Raw genomic sequence first — 26061 nt, 5'->3', positions numbered from 1 at the left:
GTCAAATGATTGAAAGAATGACAAAGTGGTTTGCATTGATTTAAGACCAGTAGCAACATTGCTATCAGTCATGTAATATTCTGAAATATGGATCAATTCTTGAGTCTCTAAGCAAAAGTTTTCCCTGTTTCTTATATTATTGGCAAATATTAATTGGTGATAAAACATCTGAAAAAATTCTTTAATATTCAATACTTTAGCATGTTAATAATGAATTCACACTAATGGGTCACCCATTATGTACCTAGTATAATGAGACTGAGTTTGTGCAACTATATTACCAGCCCTTGAAAGGCATTCATAAATAACTTTTGAATAATATGGTAATTCTTGCAAATGCTCTGCTATGTGGTTGTTTTGCCACTTTATAGTCTCCCCTTTTGCTAAGACTCAGATGTACAGTGATTGCTATTGTTCATTATTGATGTGAAAAGTTCTGCTAAGTGAGTTCAAATATTTCTTTACAAAAATGCATATTTTACTCAGAAATTTAAGACTAATTTGTTACTAAAAAAGAAACCAAAAATGTACCAACCTTATTTCTACATTGTCTTTTTTTTTTTTCCCAGATCTCTTTGTATCACTATTTCTTCTGTCAGTGCCAACCTGATTTCCCATCAACAACACTGCCATCTTTGTTTGAAGGCTGCCTTCTACTGCCTGAGTGATCTCTGCCAATGCACAGATGACCAGAAATGACTGAAAATTAGCACCTCTGAAAGCAGTTCTTAACCAATTGGTTCAAGAATATGAATATTCCAGCGGCTTCCTCTTTTAGTCACATAATTTTGGGGCACTTATTTTGTACCTTTACCCAGGACTTTCCAGGACATTATGCTTATTAATAACTTGACAAGCTGCTTTTGCTTTCCTTTATTGTCTTCATACTCATTTTTCTTGCAATTCCTAAATAAATAAAGAGTGCTCTCAGGGTCTGAATCTCGGGGAATGTCATTAAGGGAGTTAGAAATGGTTCTAGGAAATATATCCTCAGAGGGCACTTCAGGGCTGGGTTACTGGCTGGACAAGAGAGTGAAAAAGACAGCACTGTTGTAGCAGATAGTATGGTAATCTTTGGAATTCCACATCATTAATAAACTCTCCAGTTATGAATTGAAATGGAGCATCTGCTAAAAAGAATGCACTGATGTATGCAATGTATCTGAAATTTGAGGTATGTGGCAATGGTAATTATAAAGACTAGAAGCATTTAGCTATTTGTTACATTGACAAGCTAAATAAACACAACAGACTCAAATCAGCCTATAAATACATTTTGCACAGAGGGTATCTTTGATAGTTTTTAAAAAGATCTTCATTTCCTGCAACTGGAATAGAACAGATCAGACCAAAACCAGACCCAGGGCCTTACTGTGATAGTAGCTGAATTATGGAGGAGTGATTCCTAGGACTGATATATCCTATGTTGAAAGGGCTTAGGCACAAGAGAAATGGGCCCAAGCCAGCCGAGATGGGGACACCTGTGTGGCTACACCTGAAGTCAAGTCCTGATCTTCCTGAACCATCCACAACTGTAGAAGTGACCCACATCTTTAATGGCTCAGAAACTTCCCTTGACTGGAGACCTTGCAGAGGCCTCTACTGATATGAATACATTTACTTTTTTTCCTTTTTATTTATTTATTATTTACATCATTGTTCATTTTTAAACAATGATTGCTTCTACCCCCCTCAGGTGTAGTCCCCATAGAATTTCCTTCACCAATGCACCCATGCACCATCACCACTAAATGTATTCACATCAATCCCGCAGGGAAGGAGGAATGATATGAATACATTTAGTAGTGGGCAAGCCTAAGAGGCAATTAAACTGATACAACTATTTTGGAAAGTGATATAGATTTACCTAAAAAAACTAAAAATGGAAAATCATATGAGCCAACTACCCTACTGTTGAGCATTTACCCAGAGATCATGAAACTATCAACTCAAGAAGCTCCATGTTATATAATGTTTATTGCAGCATTCTTCACAATAGTTAAGGCATGGAAACAATTTGCATGTCCAAGAATAGAGAAATGGATCAAGGGGTGGCAGAGAGGTTAAGTCTCAGTACTATCACCACTATAACCCGAGTTCAATTCCAGACCTGGGAGCTAAACCACATGGTACCACAGACTTCTCCTGCCTTACCCACTGTTTCCCTCAGCAGTATATTTCAGTAAATCCACCTGTTCTGCTCCTTACTCTGTCTCTGCAAATCCTCTCAAACTGCACCCCCTGCACCTCTGGCCTACACCCAGTTTTTCTCTGTAAAAAAAAAAAAAAAAAAGAAAGAAAGAAAAAAAAAAAAAAGAAATGGATCAAGAATATGTGGTGCATCCACACAATGGAATACTGTTTCAGTCAACAGAAAAGATGAACTATTGCCATATGCAGCAAAATGGAAGTTCTCTGTAATAATGTGTAGTCAATCAAGTCAGAATGACAAATATTGGACACATAGATAGCATACAATACGATAACGCAAATATTTATAAAAACCAGTAGATACTAACTTCACTAAAGTGAAGTTTCTGAGGCCAGAGGAAGGGAGGAGGGAGAAAGGGTCAAAAGGGTTTAAGAATGGTGGTAGGAAAAAGAAAAGACTTCCCTTCACTTCCCCTCATCACTTCTAGCCCAATTACTGTGATGTTTAGTAAACTACCATAGCTCTCCAGGAGAGAAGTGATTATTCTCACCAAGGAACTATAAGAACTATAAGAACTTGCAAATATGTATTTTCAGACACCAAAAATGGATTATGAGACCCGTAAATGAACAAAGGGGATATTGGGTGGCATGAAGAATTTAAGAATTGGGTGTGTAAAGGAGATTTTGAAAACATTAGCTACATTTTAATGACTGTGGATTGAATATACTGGTAAAGACATCTGGAGTTTGTCCTAATTTGCCACTGGGATGGCTTCCTATAGCTTGGGAAAATGTTGACTTCCAGTAGATGAATGGAGATGTTGGAATGACCTCAGCAGAACAGTGTGGAAAGGGTCAATATGTTTAGAGAACTGGGCATGTTAGAATAAATTTACTCAATGTCTGACCTATTTTTCTAAGGAGAACCCAGAGGACTCTCCATTTAGTAAATCACTAAGAGATGAGCTAATGCGAGCTGCACCAACATCATGTCCTTCCTGAACCAGGGTCAATGGAGGATACTACTCTAGAATTGGGTTCCCTAAAGTCAATGGAGATTATAGGATTTTGGCACAACAGGACAGATGCCAGCATTAAATATTAGAGGAAAAGTAAAGGCAGTAACCAAATGCAGCAAAGCTGAAATGACAAAAAATATATATATTGCATGCTTTAATTATCTATATTACTTTAGGAAAATTTACTACTCTGACATTCATAAAACATAAATATGTATCAGTATGCTAGACTCATATTCCATATTATATGTTTGTACAAGAGAAATCAGTTTTAGTCGCAAGAGTTCACTTGCAATATGGATGCAATAAAAACAAATTATTGACACTTCCTGAAAAGACAAGCGATGATTTTATAATTGCAGATTTCATAATTGAATATTGGACATTGATCCTTCCTACACTTTTCTTTGCTTAAGAGAAAAAATGTGTGTGATGGTTTATGTGGAAGGAGGTTGCTTAATAAAAAGTAAATTAGGACACATTGTAGTAAGAAGTGTGTATAATGAGCCAAGATTTTGGGGGGGATGTTTCTTATCTGGCAGCCACTGATGTCAAGAGAAATGATTCCTTGATATTTTAACTTTAAACATTCCCCTGTCTTGTTTCAGTGGCTATCTTTAAAAGAAGTTTAAGTACAACAGAACTTGTGGAACCATTAGCATTTGCTAATTAACCATTTGTATATTTTCTTTCATGAAATATCAAATCCTATCCATTGGCTGCACATTTAGTTAGATAGCAAGACTTCTTAAATGGATTTTTGAAATCTTCTCAGTAATAGTTTCAAAGTTATTTTGCTTTGTATTCTTTAAGTAAGGTTCTGATTGTGTACCACAAATCTATTTTTATTATGAAATCATATTGCAATTTGGAAAATACTTGTTCTCTCAATAGTTAATTTTTATTTTTTAACTTCATATCTGAGACTTTGCATTTCATATCTTACTTTGATATATAACATATGAGGTGAGTTTCTAAGTTACAAACTGATTACAAATCATTTTATTAAATAATCCTTCTCTTGCTTGTTGTGATATTTCTAAGAATTACAGTATTTATCATAGTAGATAAGTAACAGAATATACCTGTGAGAATTACAGGTTTTCTATATTTTTTTAAAAGACATGTGTTTGACGAGATATAAGAGCAATAAGTACAAAAGTGTAAAGAAATGTTTTGATATTGTCTCCCCCTTTTACTTACCCAACCACTTCTATTGTCCCCTGGCTCTCAGTTGCTAGAGAACAAAAATCATAGCTTTTACATCATTCTATTGCTAACAATTGATATGATTCCTAACATTTAGCAAGTGAATATGAATGAATCAGATCTATTGTCACAATTCTTAAGAACCAGTTCAAGGTTTAAATTCAAAGAATATAATTGGCCCTGAAATAATTACTGTAATCACTGTAGTAAGTCTTCAAATAATGCCCTATTTCTATCAACCTATCTCAAAATAAATGTTTAGTTTTTATTTTTATCTTTGTGTCTGTTATGTGAAGCTCCCTAAACTAGAATTATTTTATCAGCCATGCTAACAGATCTGAAAGAAACCTAATGCTTTGAAGGATAAGGGTAAGTAAGGGTAAGTTGGTTAGTATGGCAGGTGCAGGGTTACATAGACAGTGGAGTCAAACACCTACCTGCTTCCATTAAACCCATATTTACACATGCATACACTTAAATGTTAACATATTGGAAGAATACCTTAGACTTTTGAGGGAACTCAGAGACTTTAAAACTTATAAGGGATCTTGGGTGTGTATACAGAACCTGAATCAATGGATTAGGATATATTCCCCCAGTACAAAGCTGCTTTTTTAAAAAATGCCTTTCCACACACCAGCTCCTTCTATTATTTTTTCTGTTTCTCTCAAGAAAATGATCCCAAAGGCACAGGGAAATGCCTGGCAGACATGCCATATTTAGACAGGTAATTCTGTGTGAGTCTGGACCTCACCAAAGATGTTGTGTGGAACTGAGAAAGGGTTGTCTCCACAGTCAGAGGTGAGCTGAAGACCCCCACAAGCCAGGCCCTGTCTGGCAGCAAGTCAGAACCCACAGGGGGATCCAGCGATTTGGAGCCCAGCAGGAGATCCAGCCACCACCAGGGCAGTCTGGGAGACCTCAAGACCCACATCTGGAATTAAATAAAGAAGGAGGAGATTTTCAGGGACAGTGACCGTTAACATATCCATAACACCACTGCCCTACTGGACTTCTGGCATTAACAGTATCAGACTTGATTGGACCACCAGTTCCTGACATCCCAGAAAGAGCACACCAAAGAGATGCCAGCCAGTACCAGCAACAGTGTCCTAAAACATAGGACAAATTAGAAAACAAGCAGCAGGGAGAAGAAAAATTACAAGCAACCAAGCATGTCCCAAGGGAAAAGACACCACAAAAACAAAAACAAAAAAATACAATGAAATACCAGACTGCAACACCAGTGACTTAGAGGAACTTATGAGTCTTCCCTATAGAGAATTTAAAATCGCCATGATTAAAAAAACTGAAATAAGTAGAAAATGATATGGGAAAAATAATCAATGATCGGAAGAATGAAATTGAGTTCCTAAAGAGGAAAGTGAAATAAATGCTGGAAATCAAAGGATTAATGGAGGAGCTAAAGAACTCTGGGAAAAGCAATGAAAGCAGAATAGAAGAAATGGAAGAATGAGTAAGTACTCTTGAAGACTCAGAAATAAAAAGAACTAAAACAGAAAAGGAAAGAGAAGTACGAAGGAAAAAGAATGAAAAAAAGACTTCAGGATCTATCTGACTCCATGAGGAAAGGAAATATAAGCGTTATAGGAATCCCAGAAGGAGAGGAAAGAGACACAGGAACAGAGAAAATATTCAAGGAAATAATTGAAGAGAACTTCCCAAACATGACGGAGCTGAAATTAGACATACGAGAAGCAAGAACTCCCAACTTCCATGATGAAAGGGAAAATATAGCAAGACACATAATAGTAAAGCTCCCAAGAATCCAAGACAAGAAAAAAATAATGAAGCTGACAAGAGGGAAGAAACAGATAACATACAAAGGAAAACCAATCAGGCTGACATAAGACTTCTCCAAAGAAATACTACAGGCAAGGAATGAGTGGAGGGACATAGTCAAACTCCAAGACAAGAAATGCCAACCAAGAATACTCTATCCTGCAAAGATTTCCTTCCTCTATGAAGAAAGAATTAGGACCTTCCCAGGCAAACAGAAACTCCAGGATTTCGTTACAACTAAACTCCCACTCCAAATAATACTACAAGGAGTCCTAAAGCCACAACCAACAGAGGGATGAATAAGAACAAAACAAGACAAAAAGTTGTAAATAAATAAATAAAACCAGAGGAAAGGCAAACAAAATGGCAAATACAGACACTAACATATCAATATTAACTCTAAATGTAAATGGACTAAACTCCTCAATAAAAAGACACGGAGTCACAGGCTGGATAAAGAAACAAAACCCAATCTTTTGCTGTCTTCAGGAAACACATTTAAATACAAAAGATAAAAATAGACTGAAAGTAAAAGGATGGAAAACAATCCTACAAGCAAATGGATGAAAAAAGGCAGGAACAGCTATACTTACATCAGATAAAACAGATTTCAAACTCAAAAGGGTAAAAAGAGACCCATATGGTCACTACATTATGATCAAGGGGACAATACATCAAGAAGACATAACAGTCATTAACATACTCACCAAATAAAAGAGCACCAAAATTTATCAGACAACTATTTTCATCTCTGAAAACAGACAGAGAAAATACATATGTAGTAGGAGACTTCAACACACCACTATCAACAATGGATAGATCAACAAGAGGAAAAAATAAGTAAGGGTACTAAAGTTCTAAATAAGGATCTAGAACTCATGGGGTTAACAGTCATCTATAGAACACTAAACCCAAAAAATCTGAGTATGCTTTTTTCTCAAGTACACAGATTGTTCTCCAGGATTGATCACATACTGGGACACAAGACAAATATCAACAGATATACCAAGACTGAAATCATACCAACCATCTTCTCTGACAATGAAGGCATCAAACTAGAAATAAACCATAAAAAGACAAGGATCCCTCCTACCTCATGAAGATTGAAACCCACACTACTGGAAGACCACTGGACTAACAGGGAGATCAAAGAAGAAATAAAAAAAAATACTTTGAATTGAATGACAAGGAGACACCAATTTCCTAAGTGAATGAGATGCAGCGAAGCAGTAATAAGAGGAAAATAAACAGCAATACAGGCTCTCATCAAGAAACAAGAACTCAAAGAAACAACCTAATCTCACAGCTCAAAGAACTAGAAAAAGAACAACAACAAAAAAAAAACCCTAAAACCAGTAGAAGAAAGGAAATAATAAAAATCAAGGCAGAAATAAATTAAATAGAAACTAAAAAAAAAAAATCCAAAAGATCACTGAAACCAAAAGTTGGTTCTTCAAAAATATAAATAAAATAGACAAACCCCTAACCAGGCTCACAGGGAAGAACAGGAGAGAGCATAAATAAATAGGATCATAAATGAAAGAGGGGAAATCACAACAGACACAGAAATCAAAAGAATAATCAGAAACTACTATGAACAGTGATATGCAAACAAGTTCAACAATCTAGAAGAGATGAACAAATTCCTACAACTTTACAATCACCCAAAGCTAGATAAAGAAGAAATAGAACACCTAACCAGACCAATTACAAAGAGTGAAATTGATATTGTAATCAAAACCCTCCCCCAAAACAAAAGCTCAGGACCAGATGGATTTACAAATGAATTCTACATAACATTCAGAAATGAATTAGTGCCTATGCTTCCTAAACCCTTTCAAAAAATTGAGAAGGGATAATAACCAAACACGTTCTATGAAGTCAACATTACACTAATACCAAAACTGAACAAGAACAACACAAAAAAGAAAACTACAGGCCAATCTCTCTAATGACCGCTGATGCAAAAATCCTCAATATAATTTTAGTGAACAGAATCCAACAATGTATCCATACAATAATTTACCATGACCAAATAGGATCTTTTCCAGGGACACAAGGATGGTTCAACATCCAAAAATCAATCAACATAATCCAACACATCAACAAAAAGAAATATAAAAACCATATGATAATATCAATATATGCTGAGAAAGCTTTTGACAAAGTACAACACCTGTTGATGATAAAGGCCCTTGAAATTCTCAGGATACAAGGGACATACCTCAACATCATAAGGGCCATATATGGCAAGCCCATAGCCAAAAATCATTCTCAATGGTGAAAAGTTAAAAGCATTTCCATTAAGATCTGAAACAAAACAAGGATTTCCACTCTCGCCACTGCTTTTCAATATAACACTGGAAGTCCTAGCCAGAGCAAAATACAAAAGAAAGACATACAAGGAATCCAAATAGGGAAGGGAGAAGTTAAACTATCACTATTCGCAGATGATATGATAATATACTTAGAGAACGACAAAAATGCCACAGAAAAACTAATCAAGCTAATCAGTTTAATAAAGTAGCAGGATACAAATTCAACACACACAAGTCAGTAGCCTTCCTATACACAAACAATAAATCTGAAGAAGAAGAAATCAAGAAAACCTCTCTTTCATTATTGAAACAAAAAAAAAAAAATCAAATACTTGTGAATAAACCTAACAAAAGAGGTAAAGGACTTATACAAAGAAAACTATAAAATACTGTTAAAAGAAATAGAAGAGACAAAGAAATGGAAAGACAGCCCCTTCTCATGGATTGGAAGAATTAACGTTATCAAAATGGCCATCCTACCAAAAGCATTTTACAGATTCAATGCTATTCCAATAGGAATTTCAATGACATTCTTCAAATAAATAGAACAAGTATTGATGAAATTCATATGGAGCCACCAAATTAAAAAAAAAAAGGAATGGAGGCATCACACGTCCAGATTTTAAACTATATTACAAAGGCATAATAATAAAAACTGCATGGTATTGGAACAACAACAGACACATGGACCAATGGAACTGAATAGAATATCCAGAAATAAACCCACAGATTTATGGTCAACTAATCTTTGACAAAGGAGCAAAGAATATGCAATGGAGCAAAAAAAGTTTGTTCAATAAATGCTGCTGTGAAAATTGGGTTACCACATGCAAAAGAATGAAGCTTGACTACTACCTCACACCATGCACAAAAACCAACTCAAAATGGATTAAAGAACTAGATATAAGACCTGAAACCATAAAATATATAGGAGGAAATATAGGCGAAACACTACATGCCATTCACCTCAGTAATATCTTTAAAGACACACCACCCAATCCAGTGATAGTGAAGGCAAAGATAAACAGCTGGGACTACATCAAATTGAAGAGTTTCTGTACAGCAAAAGAGACAGTAACCAAAACAAAGAGACACCCCACCAATTGGAAGAAAATTTTTTTGCACACAACACTAATGATAAAGGACTGATCACAAAAATCTACAAAGAGCTGATGAGACTCAATAAAAACACAGTAAATAATCCAGTCAAAAACAGGCAGAAGAGCTAAAAAAAAAAAAAAAAAACTTCTCCAAAGAGGAAATGCAAATGGCCAACAGGCATATGATAAAATGTTCAGCATCACTTGTAATCAGGGAAATGCAAATCAAACCTACAATAAGATACCATCTTACAGGCCTTCCCGGTGGCACAGCAGTTGAGCGCTGGGTTGTGAAGCTGCCCGCAACCTCTGCAGCACTGGTTCGATCCCCTCCCCGGCTGCTCCCTAGCCACTGGAGGAGGATCCTGCATGGGACGCAGACCTCTCCTGCCGTGCCTGCTGCTCCCCTCAGCAGTGTACTTCGGTCCTTCTACCTGCTCTGCTCCCCGCTCTGGTGAATTCTCTCACCCTCCCATGCTTCTGACTGTACCCAGTGCTTGTATAAATATAAATAAATAAACAAATAAATAAAAATATTAAAAAAAAAGATACCATCTTACAGCATTGAGAATGGCACATATTAAAAAAACTAGCAACAACAAATGTTGGTGAGGATGTGGAGAAAAAGGAACTCTCCTGCACTGTTGTTGGGAGTGCAAACTGGTCCAACCACTATGGAAAGCTGTGTGGCGATTCCTCAGCCTGCTAAAGATGGAGTCTCCATATTATTCAATAATTCCACTCCTAGTAATTTCCCAAAGGACACAGAAACATTAATTCAAAAGGGCACCTGCACCCCTACGTTTATAGCAGCACTATTTACAATAGCTAAGCTATGGAAACAACCCAAATGCCCAAAAATAGATGACTGGATCAAGAAGATGTGATACATATATACAATGGAATATTACTCAGTTATCAAAAAAGATAAACTCATGTAATTTGCAGAAACATAGATGGAGCTGGAAGGGATCATGCTCAGCGAAATAAGCCAGAAAGAAAAAGAAAAATACCGGATGGTCTCATTCATAGCAGGAATTTAGAAAACCTAAATAAGGGACCAGGAAAAAGCCTAATTATAATAAAGTAAAAATCAAAATCAACTAGCAACTATAAACCAGAGACACACTACAGGGAGGGTAGAAGGGAGTAGGATCAAAACAAGGGAGGTGGGAATTGTATGGGGACTATAACCAAGATGAAAATGCATACATTGTGCAGAAATGAAAAATGATGTAAAAGATGTATAAAATAAATTAAAAAGAAAAAACCAGTAAGAAGGCTGGCAATGACCTCAGATAAGTTAGAAAAATCACCTGGAGTTGCTTTTCTAACCATCCAAAACCAGTTCTTAGTTCCTGAATGCTTTAAATTATCTTCTAATGAGAGCCATTGTTTTGTTTCTAAGGATTATCATAACTTCAGGTAATTTCCCATAGATATTTCTGATGGACAGCAATCAAAGGCATTAGTGAATCAGTCTCATCCCCCTTTTTTTTTCCAATCACAGAGCACTTGATTACAAAAATAGATGTATTTCTAAATCATACTTTCCAAATTTCAACCACAGATAAATGTAAGAAATAGAGACAGTTCGGTTAAGAAGGGCCTAAAAGTTACATTCTCATTTCTATGATTTGCTAGTTGAATTGAATTATTTCTACCTTCAACACCAAATTTAAGCATGTCAGTTTAATCATCACGACATTGTTAGTGGAAAGCTTTTAATCTTTGAATTCAGAAAAGTCCTTAGTCCAACCCTATTCAAGTTTATTGACCTCTGGAGCACAGTACACTTTATTTTTTAGTTATCAAGACTCTACATTTCACGGATCTATAGCTTGAGCAATAGTAGAAAAATATTTAGAGTGACCCATTTGCCAGAGACTATCACAATTATTCAAAATAAACATTCACATAAGCAATGAGGCAGGCAAGATGGCAGCAGAGTGAAGGCCTGGGGCTCATCCGTTGCACACTCACAGCTATATTGCAGCAAAACAAAGGTAAAACCTCCCAAAAGAAAAATAGAAAACTATTGCCAGACTAGGAATAATATCTGGGGGAGCAAGAAGTTTCAAAGAAGCAGAATATGCCAAAGAGGCAAACTCCTCAGGCACATGGGGTGAGATGCATCAGATAAGCAGACCCTAAGCAGCAGAGTGAAATTAACAAGACCCTTATATAGCAATTCTTCACAGACTTAGTTGAGCTCCATGACAGAATCCAGAAGCAGACATCAACATGGTTTTAGTAATCCCCTGAACAAGGTAGATCCACCAGAGCAGACACTATGCAGATGTCAGTGCAGCCCCAGACTCAGAGGAGCTGCAGGCAGTCCTGGTATAGCATCTCCCACCCCCCAAAGATGTCTACACAGCCACAACGCAGTCCAAGAAGGTGTCTGAAGGTGGATCTGCCACAACAGATCCTCAGAGACAGAATCACCTCCACACAATCTTGAGGTGATTAGTCCTCACTGGAATAAATAAAATATCATCTACTGGAAAAGTAGAAGCTCTGCATTCTTAATTTTTAAAAAAGAAAATGAGATGAAAACAAAACAAAATAAAACAAATGACAATGCGAGTTCTCAAAACAATGCTACACTACAGATAGAATAAATCTCCAGAAAACAATTACAAAGGCATGGAAGATCTGTTCTTCCTGTCAGATACAGAAATCAAAACTACCATGGTAAAGAAAATCAAAAAAATGGAGAAAAACTGACTGTAAAAAAAAACCAAAAAAACATAAAACGGAAAAATAAACGAATGTTCTTAAGAACTAAAATGAATGTGCACATGGGACAGTCTCCAGGATTGACCACATATTGGGTTACAAGACAAGTTATCAATAAATTCATGGAAACTGAAACACCCAGCATCTTCTTTGACCACAATGGTATCGAACTAGAAATCAACCACCAAAAAAAGTCAAGAAAAACCTCTGATATGTGGAGACTAAACGACATTTTACTGAGTGACTATTGGGTTAACGAGGAAATTAAAGAAGGAATTAAAAAATATGAGACAAATCTTATACTTCTAAAACAAAACCAATGTTACATCCATGTTACCTTAAAAAATAAAGACAAGGGCCTCCCTGGTGGCGCAGGGGTTAAAGAAAGCTCTATCAAGCTATTAGCCACCACTGCAGCACGAGTTCGATCCCTGGCCAGCCAAGGAGCAACACACGTGGCACAGCAGACCCCTCCTGCCTCTCCTGCTGCTCCCCTCAGCAGTGTATTTCAGTTGGTCTGCCTGTTCTGTTCCCCACTCTCTGGTGAATCCTCTCACCCCCCGTACCTCTGGTCTGCACCCCAGTTCTCATATGCATAAATTAATTAATTAATCTTTTAAAAATTACATTAAATTAAAAAAAATAAAGACAAGGCAAAACAAGCATGCATCCCTATCTCTTACAAAATGATGTGAAGAATTAACATATTTTGACTAGACTGTAAATCACTAAGCTCTCCAAATCCAAGGCAACTATAAGACTTAGCAAATTTAATTTATTTTTATAATGGCCACAGTTAAGGGATTTATCACATGAGAAGAAGAAAAATCACCTTTTAATTTCTTAGTGCTCTATTAACTTTAAATTAGGGAGGAATGATAGACATTGACAAAATCAAATATCTATAATAGTTCTATACATTCTGGACATTTTAAAAAGGTTTTCTATGAGCAGAGAGCCATCTCATTTTGCAGGATTAGGCATTAAGAATGTGTAATAAGGTCAGCCAAAATTACTTCCATGACAACTACTTCCAGGGTTTATAGCACAAAAGAAACTGCCTCTTGCTATAATTCAGTATTTTTAAGGTAGATTACATGACAGCCTTAGAGAAAGGGGTGAAGATGCAGGAGAAATGAGATGATACTTCAAGTGAAAGAAACTGCAACAAGAATGTTCTAATGGAGAACGGCTAAAGGCTGTACAGCAACATAGCACTATTATATCCCAGGTTAAAGTAGACTGAATTAAGAGACTTTATGAGACAGCTGCAAAAATAATATATTTAGAGGTATTTGTTTACTTAATATAGTAAAATAGTGAGACTTATTGAGAAAGCAAAGTATTGTTTCTCCAGATATATACTTAAGTTAGAAGGCTGTGAAGTTGAACATTTATATCCTATAAAAGCTTAGAACATAACCAGTTCCATGGCATGTATAATCCTGTCTTCCATAGATAAAATGAAGTTAGTATGGGGTCTATGGATGGACAGTCTCACTTTGCCTGAGATGCAAAATTTGTGCAGAAAATGGAAAAAAATGCATACTTTTCTGGAGGAGGAGACAGGAAAGAATTTATGAAAGGAGTGAAAGCAATGAATTTTAGATAATGTACACTAGTACGAAACAGCATGGTGCCTTTAAAATCTGGAAAACATCACTCCCAGAATCCTGTTTAGCTTCAGGTTAATATTTCAGCCAGTTTTCTTACTATGCTTCTAACACAACTTTCTAGAGTAAGAAACCTTATGTAAGCACCATAACAAGGCAAAAATTGGTATTAAGTATACACTAGAAGATCACAAAGGCAATGCATGCAGGAATTTGATATGAGTATTTTGTACATATTTTAGTGATTAGCACATAATAAGATGTAATTCATCACTCAAAATTGATTGTTTTACTTGTACAGAAGCCAGTGTAACTGCAGTTATCTTTTCAGTCAATTTATGTCCACTTGTCTGCCAGTTTTCACCATACTTAACTTTTGTGCCCTCCGTGAAACTAATTCCCCAACTGTTTAGGAAATTCAAATAGACCTCCTAAATATTTCACACATAGCTTTTGGTAATAAATTATGCGACATATTTCACCCAGGTCGACTCCATAGCAATACATTTTAAAGAGAGTGAATTAACTCTTGACAAGGGAAATACAAAACTATTCAAAGCCTGTGAATAAGACAAAGGATGAAACGAAAATAGATGAAGTAATGCAATATGCAGCTGAGGAGAAACACATGCCAAGGAACGGGGATACAACAGCATGAAGCAGAGGCTTCATTAATACACTGCAAAGTACCCGAATGCTGTGCAAGACAACACTTGGTTTCCAAACCAAACAGCACCAGAGTTTGCCACTATTGATTGTAAGTAGCAGCTGCCTAATTGCTAGAAAGCAGACACTTGAGCAGTTGTTGAGATTTGTAAATGCAAATAAGCTTCTTCACAAATGTATCTGTATCACAGCTTCCGTGGCTTTTGGTTGAATTACACAATGATTGTGATATTTAGCCATTATAGTAATTAAACTTTATAAAGTAATTAGTGGTAGCAAACAGGTATATAAATAGCTGTTACTTAGGTGATAGTCAAATCACGATAAAAAAACAGTTTTATCAGTGTTTTCATTTCCCAGTTTAAATATCAATTTAATCTAGTCCCAACAATAATCCATTTTAAAATAATTTCTTATCACAAAAATATTTATCCTATGAATATTTATTCAGCATCTTCTATATAAGGTAGTTTTGATGTCAAAATTAAAATTCCTGTAGAGCTTAGGGAGAATTAATAAATGTTCAGTCTCACAACTTCTTTAACACAACTTCCTTCCATAATATATTTCAAAGTAACAATCTAAAATTAGTGATGTATTCTGGCTAGCCAAAATTTCATATTTGACATTCCAACTACTGTAAATTATAATTTCAAAGAGCTATAATGCCAAAATATGGTATAATTAACATTCATAATATACAGAACCCAATCTATTTTTGTCCTTAAAAGTTATTTCAAGTTCTTGATCAGCAAAACCATCAATTTTTACTGAACATTCAACTTAATTTACTAAGTATTTAACTTGGTGCTATTAGATAATAGGAATTGTGCTAGGAGAAGATGCTCAAAGGTCAAAAATTACATTTCTTGGGGAACACAGAATAATGGGGAGGACAATGAATAGGAGACAAAATATTTTGTTAAGTGTTAAGACAGGAATCTTAATCCATCTGGGGGAATCCAAGAAATGGTGTAGAATGCCTATCTCAATCTTACCCAAGGGGAGAGAGATTGGAATATTTACAAACCATCCACTATTTGTTGATATCTACTCATGGGGGGGGGAGGGGTTTTTCCCCACACGTCTAGCTCACAGGAGATAAAACATACATATATGTTAAATTTCATAATTAAAAATGCGGAGATCCCATTGTAGGGAACTAAAGTAGGGACTAAAGTAAAATAAACTCCATAGTCATATACCTTGCAAAAGATATCAGGGAGTATCTGTAATGTCAGTGTCTGACACTTTTCCTTAAATGGTAAAGAAAGGAATGAGGATAGGGCTTATGTTTTACTGGATTAGGACTTACTCACCTGGGTCTCATTTTATCTTCACTGTCTCTTTAAAGTCCTAATCTCTAATCATAGTTGACATTCTGAGGTTCTAGTGCATTAGTAGTTCAACATATGAGTTTCGGCAAAGCAATTCATCCCATACCATCATTTGGGTTTGATTTTTTTTTTTATCTTATGCAGCAGTATATGACTAAAATACCATCTTCTTTCTTGATCACATCCTACTACTGCTTATGATACACATTAACAGATTTCTCACTTGCGTGTCTTTCTTACTTGCTTTAGAACCATTCAAAGGCTGAGACATTTTTATTTTTGTAGCCATGATGCATGGCACAGATTTCACTAAAATTAGTGTTGCAATAATAGATCTTCAGTCAGTGATTAATGAGTAAATGAATCTCTTAAAAAATATATCCTATTCTCTACATACTCTCTCAAAGTGAACCTCTCATAGAACTCTCTAGTGTAGCTGCCACATGATAGAGAGGAAGTGCCACTTTTTCTGGCTAGTGCATCTCAACCTGGTATTTAGAGCCCTCCAACCTAACAGCTCCAATCTCGCCCTTCTGCCTTATTCCCACTTCTGTCTACCACTCTCACTACACTTCAAGTCTGAGCTCTTTTGATATTACATTCCAAGCCTCATATACTCTTAACTATGAATTAATGGATGAAAAGCAGAGGTCTACTTCCTTTTGGATATTTTTCTTGATGCCTCTTAACAATCGACATTGGCTAACTTTTCACACCATTTTGTACTTTTGGTAGTCATTTTATTATGCAATATAATTCATTTACATGTGAATTTTTCCTGTTTTGAGTTTCAAACTACTATAAGTAGGAAGCTCTTCAACATGTTCATATTTACATTTCCTCACATCCTCAGGAAAATATTACACACATAGTAATTCTCAAGTAGATGTTAAATTGAATTACACTGATGAAAATCTGTCTTCTCCCCTTATGGATATTAAGTATATTGATTTCAAAGGGTTTTCTTATCAGTATGTCATAAGAATAAATAAGGAAATTTTTGCAAGGACTCTATAATTAAGCATGACAGGTTTTCTGACTTTTGCAACTAATCTAATTTGTCTGAATATAATTGAGAATTGATTTATTGACACCTTAACTTCAAGACCTGATATTATCTATTTGATTATTTTGGCTCTTGCACTATGGTTGCTTTTGATATTCCATCATTTATTGTGATTTATGCTAAGCTCTTTCAACTGTATTTCTAAAACATATGTTTTCAATTAGTTTACAATTCATCTATTTGAGGTCATCCTTCATCTCTGCTCATCATAAATGTTCACCTTTCATATCTGCTCATCTTCACATTCAATTAAAATTTTAATTCTTCTCATCTCTACACTCTTGAAATATAAGTTGGCCATATAGTTTCTCAGAAAAACCATACATTGACACCCATAGTATCTGAATAGTTTTAAAAAGAACTAATAGAGTATAATCATTTAATTGACTATTTAACATTAAATGTCATTCTTCACTTAAAACAACTGAGGATTTTTAGCCAGAATCAGTATTTCATGCGATTTAGTAAAAATATTAGTACATATAATGGAAAATCTCTAAGCTATTTCATTTTGCCATCAAAACTCAAAAACATGACACAAACATCAAAACATGACATAATTGTTCATGTCTTATGCTTCAACCCTAATGTAAATGTCAATACTAAAAAAAAAATAAATGGGAAGGGGAGCTAAAGATACTCTATCACAATTTTACTCTGCCTTGCCCAGCATGGAATGGTTGGCTCTATAGAACCACTCATAGAGTAACTAGATAGAATTTCTTCCTCTCTTATTAAAGTGATTAGTTACACAAGTAACATCACCCTTCTTTATTGGATGTCAGAAAATCCCTTTAGAAAAATTGTCATAATCATAATTTAAAAAATTAGAGACTTCTTTAGCTAAAAAGACTTAGCCATACTTTAATGCTCCTTGCCATTGTTTAATGCTTCTTGCCATTGTTATTGAATGTCAATTAATGCTTAATTCCTGCATCATCTAAAAAATTCGCCATTAGAAGAGCACACATTTCCACTCAACCATAATTCTGTATCTACCAACCCAAGGATCATTAAATTAATTGACCTTTAAGTATCAGCTAAAAGGAAAAGATTCATTGAAATCAGTTTTTAACCAAGATTGAAAGATTCAAAATCAATGTGTTTTGGTTAAAGTATTTTACTTTGAAGTTCAAACAGCAGAGAAAACTGAATGAATAAAGTATGCCCCAACAAGCACTATCCCTAGCATATACAGTAAGAAACACTGGCTACATTATTGCCATGTTACATGATCAAGCATCAAGTAAAGTGCCCATAAATATAGGAGTTGTTTGGTTTGTCTAATTTAGACTTTTTTAAAAGTCCCAGAAAATGTAAAATTCACTTAATTGGCACCCTGATAAATGATTCTCCAATCTAATTGGTATAATTACCAAGAGGCAGGCACAGTGTAATGTATTTAAATGACTCAAACCAATCGGCTCATGGAATATCTTTTCATTTAAGCAGTGTTATTTATACACTTATTTACTGTAATATACTACCACATATCATCATGTATTTCCAGATATTTTCTAGCATAGTTTATCAACAAATCTATGAAAAAGAAAAAAAATATTGTGTTTTGTATGATTTTCACTCATTTGGAACAAGTTTGAAAACCTAGCACCAAAGCAGGCTCTTTCCAACTAGAATTTAACACTTAGACCTGAAAATATTTGTGCTTACCTCAGTGTTTTGCAACCATCCCAGGGCAGGTAGGTTCACCATTGGTTCTAGCAATTTTAAGAATTTTGGAGCACTTGGCATTTTCACAGGTTTTTAAATAGTATGCAGGGAAACAAGCCAGCAGGAAGACAGCAGCACGAGCCTCCCACAAATCTCTAGATGCTCTTTTTTTCTGGGCTTTCTCCGGTGTTTTCTCGTGGTCTCATCCTGTTATAGCTGCCTTGCCATCCCTGACTGATGCTGCCTTTATATCCCTGACCTCTAGGCTCAGGTGTGCACACTTGCACATGTGTACATACCCAGGCTCAGGTGTCCATAGTCAGGCACTTATGCCCCAAACCCGCATGCACTCTTTATTAATAAGATCAAGGTCATAGGTGATAACCATAGCGGCCAATGGTGTAAAAGCCTGACCGACTTCATTTACCCTACACTGGGGTTGAGTAATAAACTTGAATAAATGATAATTCTTGCTGCATATCAAAATACTAGAAGATCTTATCCAAATCCTACCCACCACAGTCCAACCACTGTCTTCTCTAAAGCAAAGTGTAGGGTAAGGTAAAAAGTCAGGCTTTTCTGCCCTCCTGCCATCAGGATAGATGATGGATCCTTGCGGTCCTGAATGCATGCCTGATGGCGGACACCTGGAGTAGGGTGTGGGCATAGGTAGGTGGGATTCACCTGGGCTAAGACTCGGTTTTTAAGGGTGACATCACGGGGACGCCAGCAGAAGCCAAGAGAAGGAGAAGCAGAAGCAGAACTACGACAGAGCCCAGATAGAATGAGGATTTGCTAGGGGCTGGGTGGACTGTCAGCCTCCCGGCCCCCCAGCACCCCTGCCTGCTATATGCTGGTAAATATAAATAAAAGACCTGCAAAAACCACTGAGGACTCTGACCCCTCCTTTACCCGGTCTGCTGGATCAGAAAACCTCTGTGGTCTTCCTGCCCCTACACAAAGTATGAAGAATAATTAAGAATCATTAGGATTATTAGGAAGGTAGTGCCTTTTCCTCCCATTCTTGGCAAAAAGAGGGATAGTTACTCTTGAAAGTTATGACATGAAAAAAAAGTTATCCCATTTTTGTTTTTAACATTTGACAAAACATAAATTTCAATGCCATCTTAGAGATTTACAAAAAAAAGCAAATGAAAAGCAAAACCTTAAAAAAGAGGGTTTTTTTTTATCAGAAGAACATCATTATTTTCAAGTTTCTCAAACTTGTTTGTCCTGTCTCCAACTTTTTCATCAGCTGGTAATTTTAACATACACGTTAAATTCTTTCTCACACAGATGTCAAAATAATGAAAGAGTTGAGGACTTAAGCAAATCTATAAACTGCAGAATTTACAGTAGTTTTGACTATCTATTTCCTAAATGGATTTACTTGACCTAAATTCAGTCTTTTGTTAGGTTCATGTCTCGCTTATACTGGAAAGGGCATTTTGCTTGTTTGAATAGCTGTAAATCCATTTCAGTGAAACATAAAAGTAGATATAGTACTTCCAAATGTCTTCATTAATTTCAAGTTTTAAATTATTGCTATATATATGAATTTTGCCTTCTATCATCATATAGACATCTGTATCTCATGCTGATCACTAATATCTATTTTTTTTTCCTCAAGTAACTTTCAATACATTTATTTGAATATCATCTTCTGGTTCTAAAATCTTCTTGAAGCCTAATCCTTTGAAATTTGGTTGTAGATATTCCACAAAATCCTCTCCTAAAATTTGGCATTATAAGCTTATTATCATTTAGTTCCAGTTAGTTCCAGAAGGATGTTCTTCCTCCCCCATTTGTACTTATAGAGGTTAAATATTTGACATTTTTCAGATGAAATTGTTTTGACTGTAGTAACCGACTTGAGTATTTTATATCTTTGAAGAGTTAAGCTTTTTTATTTTTTTTCTCTCTTAGAAATAAAACATTTATTTACATGCAATAGTGTAGGGTAAGGAAAAATGTCAGGCTTTTCTGCCCTCCTGCCATCAGGATAGATGATGGATCCTTGCGGTCCTGAATGCATGCCTGATGGCGGGCACCTGGAATAGACTGTGGGCATAGGTAGATGGGATTCACCTGGGCTGAGACTGTGCTTTTTAAGGGCTGTGTCACGGGGACGCCAGAAGAAGCCGAGAGAGAAGCAGAGCCATGAAAAGAGCAGAGAGAATATGAGAGAAGGTCGGAAAGCCCAGAGAGAAGACTTGCTGGGGGCTGGGAGGCCTGCCGGCCTCCTGGACCCCCCCAGAACACCTGCTTGCTGTGTACCTGGTAATCCCAGTAAAAACCAGCAAAAAACCACTGAGGACTCTGAATCCTCCTTTACCTGGTCTGCATGGGATCATAGAAAACCTGCACTGTGCCCTGTTCCTGCCTCTACAAATAGCATTTCCATTTGATCTGTTTCCTGAAATGGTTCTTGTTCCAGGTTTATATGTTAGTTGCTAAAAAGAAAGTTCAGTGTGTTTGTGTGTGTGTGCATACGTGTCTATGTTGTGGTCAGTTTTAGATTACTGGGGTAAATCAAGATTAACTTGAATGCCATCATGCCACCCACAGGAAATGCATATTTATATAAAACTCAGTCACAAACAGAAACTAGAAAATCTTTTTTGATGAAACAAGACCAGAAAGTGATGAAAATATGTAATTCTGTAGGAATAAGTTTATAGCTGGTAAGAGATTGGCAGTTTTAATCTTTGTACCTACTACCAAACTTAAGACCATCCAAAATATTTTAAACACATGAAGAAATTGTATTAAGCATAAGAGAATTTTATTTTAAGTCATACCTATTGAAAAATGTTGGAATTGTGTGGACATTATATGCAATATAACTTAAAAATGCCATTCACAGGTGAGGTCATCTTAGAATCTTTTAGAAAGTAGGATTTAAAATTAATATTTATAATCAACATCAAATATATATATTTTATATTGAACTATCTTATGCTGCTTCAAAGAAAGAGAACAGACCAGTGAAAATAATTATGATGGTGATAACAATAATTTTTGATGAACTCTGTTGAGCAAACAACACAGACTGGGTATTTTTCATTGTCTGTTCTCAGGTAGATGGGTAAAGGACTCTTGGAGCCCTCAGTGGATTTTTCAGGCCTTTAATGCTGAACAAGGGAAACCAGCTCGCAGGGTTGCAGCAACTTGAGCCCCCCAACCCCACCCTGCCCCGGCCCTGAATCTCCAGGCTGTCTGTCATCTCTCTCCTCCCTCTGGCTTTCTTGTCTCCTCTCTTAGTCCTTTTATCAGAAAGTGAGGCTCCCCTTGTATCCCTTCCTTCTTCTAGGCCCAGGTGTGTGCAAATGCCCATGCTACCTGGGCCCAGGTATCCATACTCATGAGAGAAGTGCAAGACTGCAGATACTATCCTGCAGGTAGTGGGTAGAGGAGGTAAAAAAGCCTGATTGTGTTTATGCAGGTGATATGTTCAATTGATTTTAATAAATGCATGCAAAAGTGCCTTTCTCATACATTTGTTTTTACTTTTTAAAATAGATACCATGGTTAAAATAAGTATAGAAACCTTATACTTAAATGTACATTATTCACATGTAAAATCTTTCTTAAAATGTTATGGACTGAAATTTTATCTTTCTAAGCTCACCATTCATTTAAATGCATTCACCCTTGGGGTTTTGTCGATGAATGCAAACTCTTTTCCGTGCATTTTCTTATTCAGTGGTAATATTTCATATTGAAATTCAGAAGACAAGAGGCCTATGACAAAAGTCACTGTTATCCAATCAGTCCTAATAAGAAAGTTAATTGTAGACATTCCCTCAAATCAGCTAATAGGATTGTATTTTCAGCAGACATTGTTAACTCAATTAAACAGACGATATAAACTAAATTACAACATCCTAATTATACAAAAGTAGATAAATTCAAGCAATAAAACTATATTTATAATTCACTGAGAAATTAAGATTTTTCAAATGACCAACAATTTAGATCAAAGCAAAAGTAATAAGTAAAATGCCTCTAATTGTATCAACCACCTTATAAATTTCAATAACAATTTCATATGAAATTTAAATTAATACAAAATTAATTATTAGAGGATATAAAAAGCAGAACAATGACAAACTAATATATTTATGCCAGTTTGCTTTCCTAGACAAATTTTTTGCATTTTATGAAGTTCTGATACATGTGAACATTATATAAAATCTCCTGATTTGTGTGTGTGTGTTTGTGTGTGTATGTTTGTGTTACTCTTAGAGACCATGTCTTTGTGTTGAACATGTCAAAAATGTCTTCATCAAAGTTTTAGAAGAGATCCAACACGCTAGGTGATCCCAATTCAGTGGCTGTATGTAATTAGATTGGAGATCATCTGATCAAGGGGTTCCAATAAATTCGCAATTAGTTTTTCCCTCAAGAATCTGAAATAGGGACCTCCCTGGTGGTGTATAGGGTTGAGCACAGTGCTGTGAAGCTGTCTGCAGCCTCTGCAGCATGGGTTCAATTCCTGGCTAGCCAGGGAGTTACCCACATGGCATGGAAGACCTTTCCTTTCTCTCCCACTGCACCCCTCAGCAGTGTTTTTGGTCCATCTGCCTGTTTTGCTCCCCGCTCTGTCTCTGGTGAATCCTCTCAACTTCCCATGCTTCTGGCCTGTACTCCAGTTCTTGCATAAATAAATAAATCTTAAAAAAGTCTGAAATAAAATATGTAGAAATAGTGGTCATAAGGCAGATACCTCTGGATTGAATGATTTATACAAAATTTCTAAGCAGAACCCACATCACAGTAAATTAAAGCCTCCTCCAAAGTTATCAATAAACAAAATAGGTGGGTAAGAAAAACTCAACTGTAGATAAAAGAATTGGAATAGATACTGAGACAAGATACTTCTGAATCAGAAAGATATGAAGCTTACGTAGTTGTTTTAAGATGTGTTAGTTTCCCAAATCCATTTGACTTCTTGCAAATTGTTTTTTCTTCTGCCTATTTTTGTTGGAATATGTTGAATGGATATTTATTCTTTACAACTTAAATGATTTGATTAAAAAAACACTATTTTTATTTTGCTTTTATTACATAAATTTATGCATTTTGGTAAAAGCTTTAGTATATCAGCTCCAAGTTTTTTTTTATAAAATTATGTATAATGCCATATTCACAATGACAAATATGTTACTATAACATAGGTAGCAAAATTTCTCTTGGAAAGGAAAGAAATGTACTGATGGTGTTTAAGTGTAAAAGGACAGGTTTCCAAGGCTCGCTTGCATAGGTGACAGCAATACCCAGCAGTTTAAGGGAACAGAACAGGAGGTAGGGGTAATGAGTAAGGTAAGGTACTAGAAGGGAAGCAACTCTAGCAACATGGAGTATGTGTGGGGGTGGGGGTATAAAACTTACCTTCCTAGTAAAGTGATTAATGTACTTAGTGACTTGAACAGCAACAAATCCATTTTAGGAGATAAATAAACAAGAGATAAGACAAATAAACAAATTGTCTCTTGGGGCAAACTTTGGTAAACAATTAGATCTTGATTATATCCTAAAGATCTCATATATATAGAGAGAGAGATGTAATAAACTACAATTCTGTGTGGCCTGAATACATGCATGAATGAATGCATGTTTTCTCAAAAACCAGTAGTATCTGCATTAGTCAGCTTCATAAACAAAATCTACTAACAAGTTCTCTCTCCCAATATCCACCCATATATATATGAAAACACATTGATTTATTGTTTACATTACATATTAGCTGCAAGCAACTGTTGATTTAGCTCTTTATTTTCATCATTATGCAATCCTGACTGAAGGAGCAACCCTTTCCTGGGATATTGCTGATCTGGTAGCAAAGGGGAAAAGAGCAATTGGAGAACCATGTGATTACATTTTAGCTGCTGCTCAACAGCATCACAAGTTGCTTGCACTAACATGCCATACATCAATTTCAATCACCTGGCCTGGACTGCCTCAATGTTGAAAGTGTAAATTCTTCCCAAGAAATACTACTGCAAATCACATGGCACACATGGCAAGGGGGTAGAAAGAGATTTCTTGATGAGGATGTTTCCTACAAGTAGAGCTTATGTAATCTGTTGGTGATGGCTCTTGGGTTTTACATTCTAATTTTTCATTTTTCTCCTTGACTATATCTAAATAAGATATTAAAGAATGTGCCCTTGGGGACTTATTGTATTTAGTTTATTTTCTACCAATAGAACTTTGGATTCCCAAATGGGGTTACTAAATAAAACATAAGACTGAATTTGAATTTTGATAACCCACAAATATTTTAGCATATTTCATATATTATAGGGGACATAGTAATACTAAGAAAAAAATTGCTGTTTATCTGAAATTTAAATTTAACTGGGCAACCTGTCTAAAGGAATTCAAATTTCAAATTCCATTTAGTTTAGGGTGCAGGTACAAGTCTCTTAAAAATATGTTTATATATATGTGATTCCAATCATTTTCCAATGTCTAAGAACTCCCCCTCCCTATTGTAAGATGCTTTTCTGTTTAGATTTAACTCATTATTTTATTTTTTTAATTTTTATTTTTTAAGATTATTTATTTATACAAGCACTGGGTACAGTCAGAAGTGTGGGAGGGTGAGAGAATTCACGAGTCAGAGCGGGGAACAGAACAGGCAGACTGACGAAATACACTGCTGAGGGGAGCAGTGGGCATGGCAGGAGAGGTTTGTCACACCATGTGGGCCCCTCACCAGCGGCCGGGGATTGAACAGGTGCTGCACAGGCTGCGGGCAGCTTTGCAGCCCAGCACTCAACCGCTGTGCCACCAGGGGAGGCCCTAACTCATTATTTTAAACTTGGCAGAATTCTTTGGGAAGATCCCACTCTGAATTTCTTTTCTCTTAGATGTTTTGTTCAATTGGAGGGATTTACCTTGTGCCATGTTAACCACTTCTGAGTTTTAACAACAGGTGTTAGCTGCCTCCCTCTAAATTCACCTTTGCCACAATGCTGAGTGTTAATTGCCCTCTATCATTAAAATATAGCAATATTATATTTTACTGGGGAAAATCAAATGAAATCATATATTCCTTCCTTACTAGTAATCAGACTGACCAATTCCGTTTTTGTTTTTTTTTTTTTTTAAGGGTGGGGAGGGGTAGAGGGATGTGGGGATCAGCCACCAGTCTGAGAAAACTTTTTTTTTTTTGAATCATATCTTTAAGTACCCTATCAACTGCACTCCAAATATACTGTAACTTTCCACTTCCCAGATTACATACTTAAACCTAAGCTTATTCAGTACATAACTGTCTTCAAAGAAATCAAGAGGCAACAATTATACAAAATGTTTCTCATGATGGAAAGTTGACTTCTATGGGTCCAGTCAA

This window comes from Talpa europaea (assembly GCF_964194135.1).
Source record: "Talpa europaea genome assembly, chromosome: 9".
In the NCBI taxonomy this organism is placed as follows: Eukaryota; Metazoa; Chordata; class Mammalia; order Eulipotyphla; family Talpidae; genus Talpa; species Talpa europaea.
The sequence above is the reverse complement of the archived record's forward strand: the minus strand, read 5'-3'. Positions refer to the sequence as shown.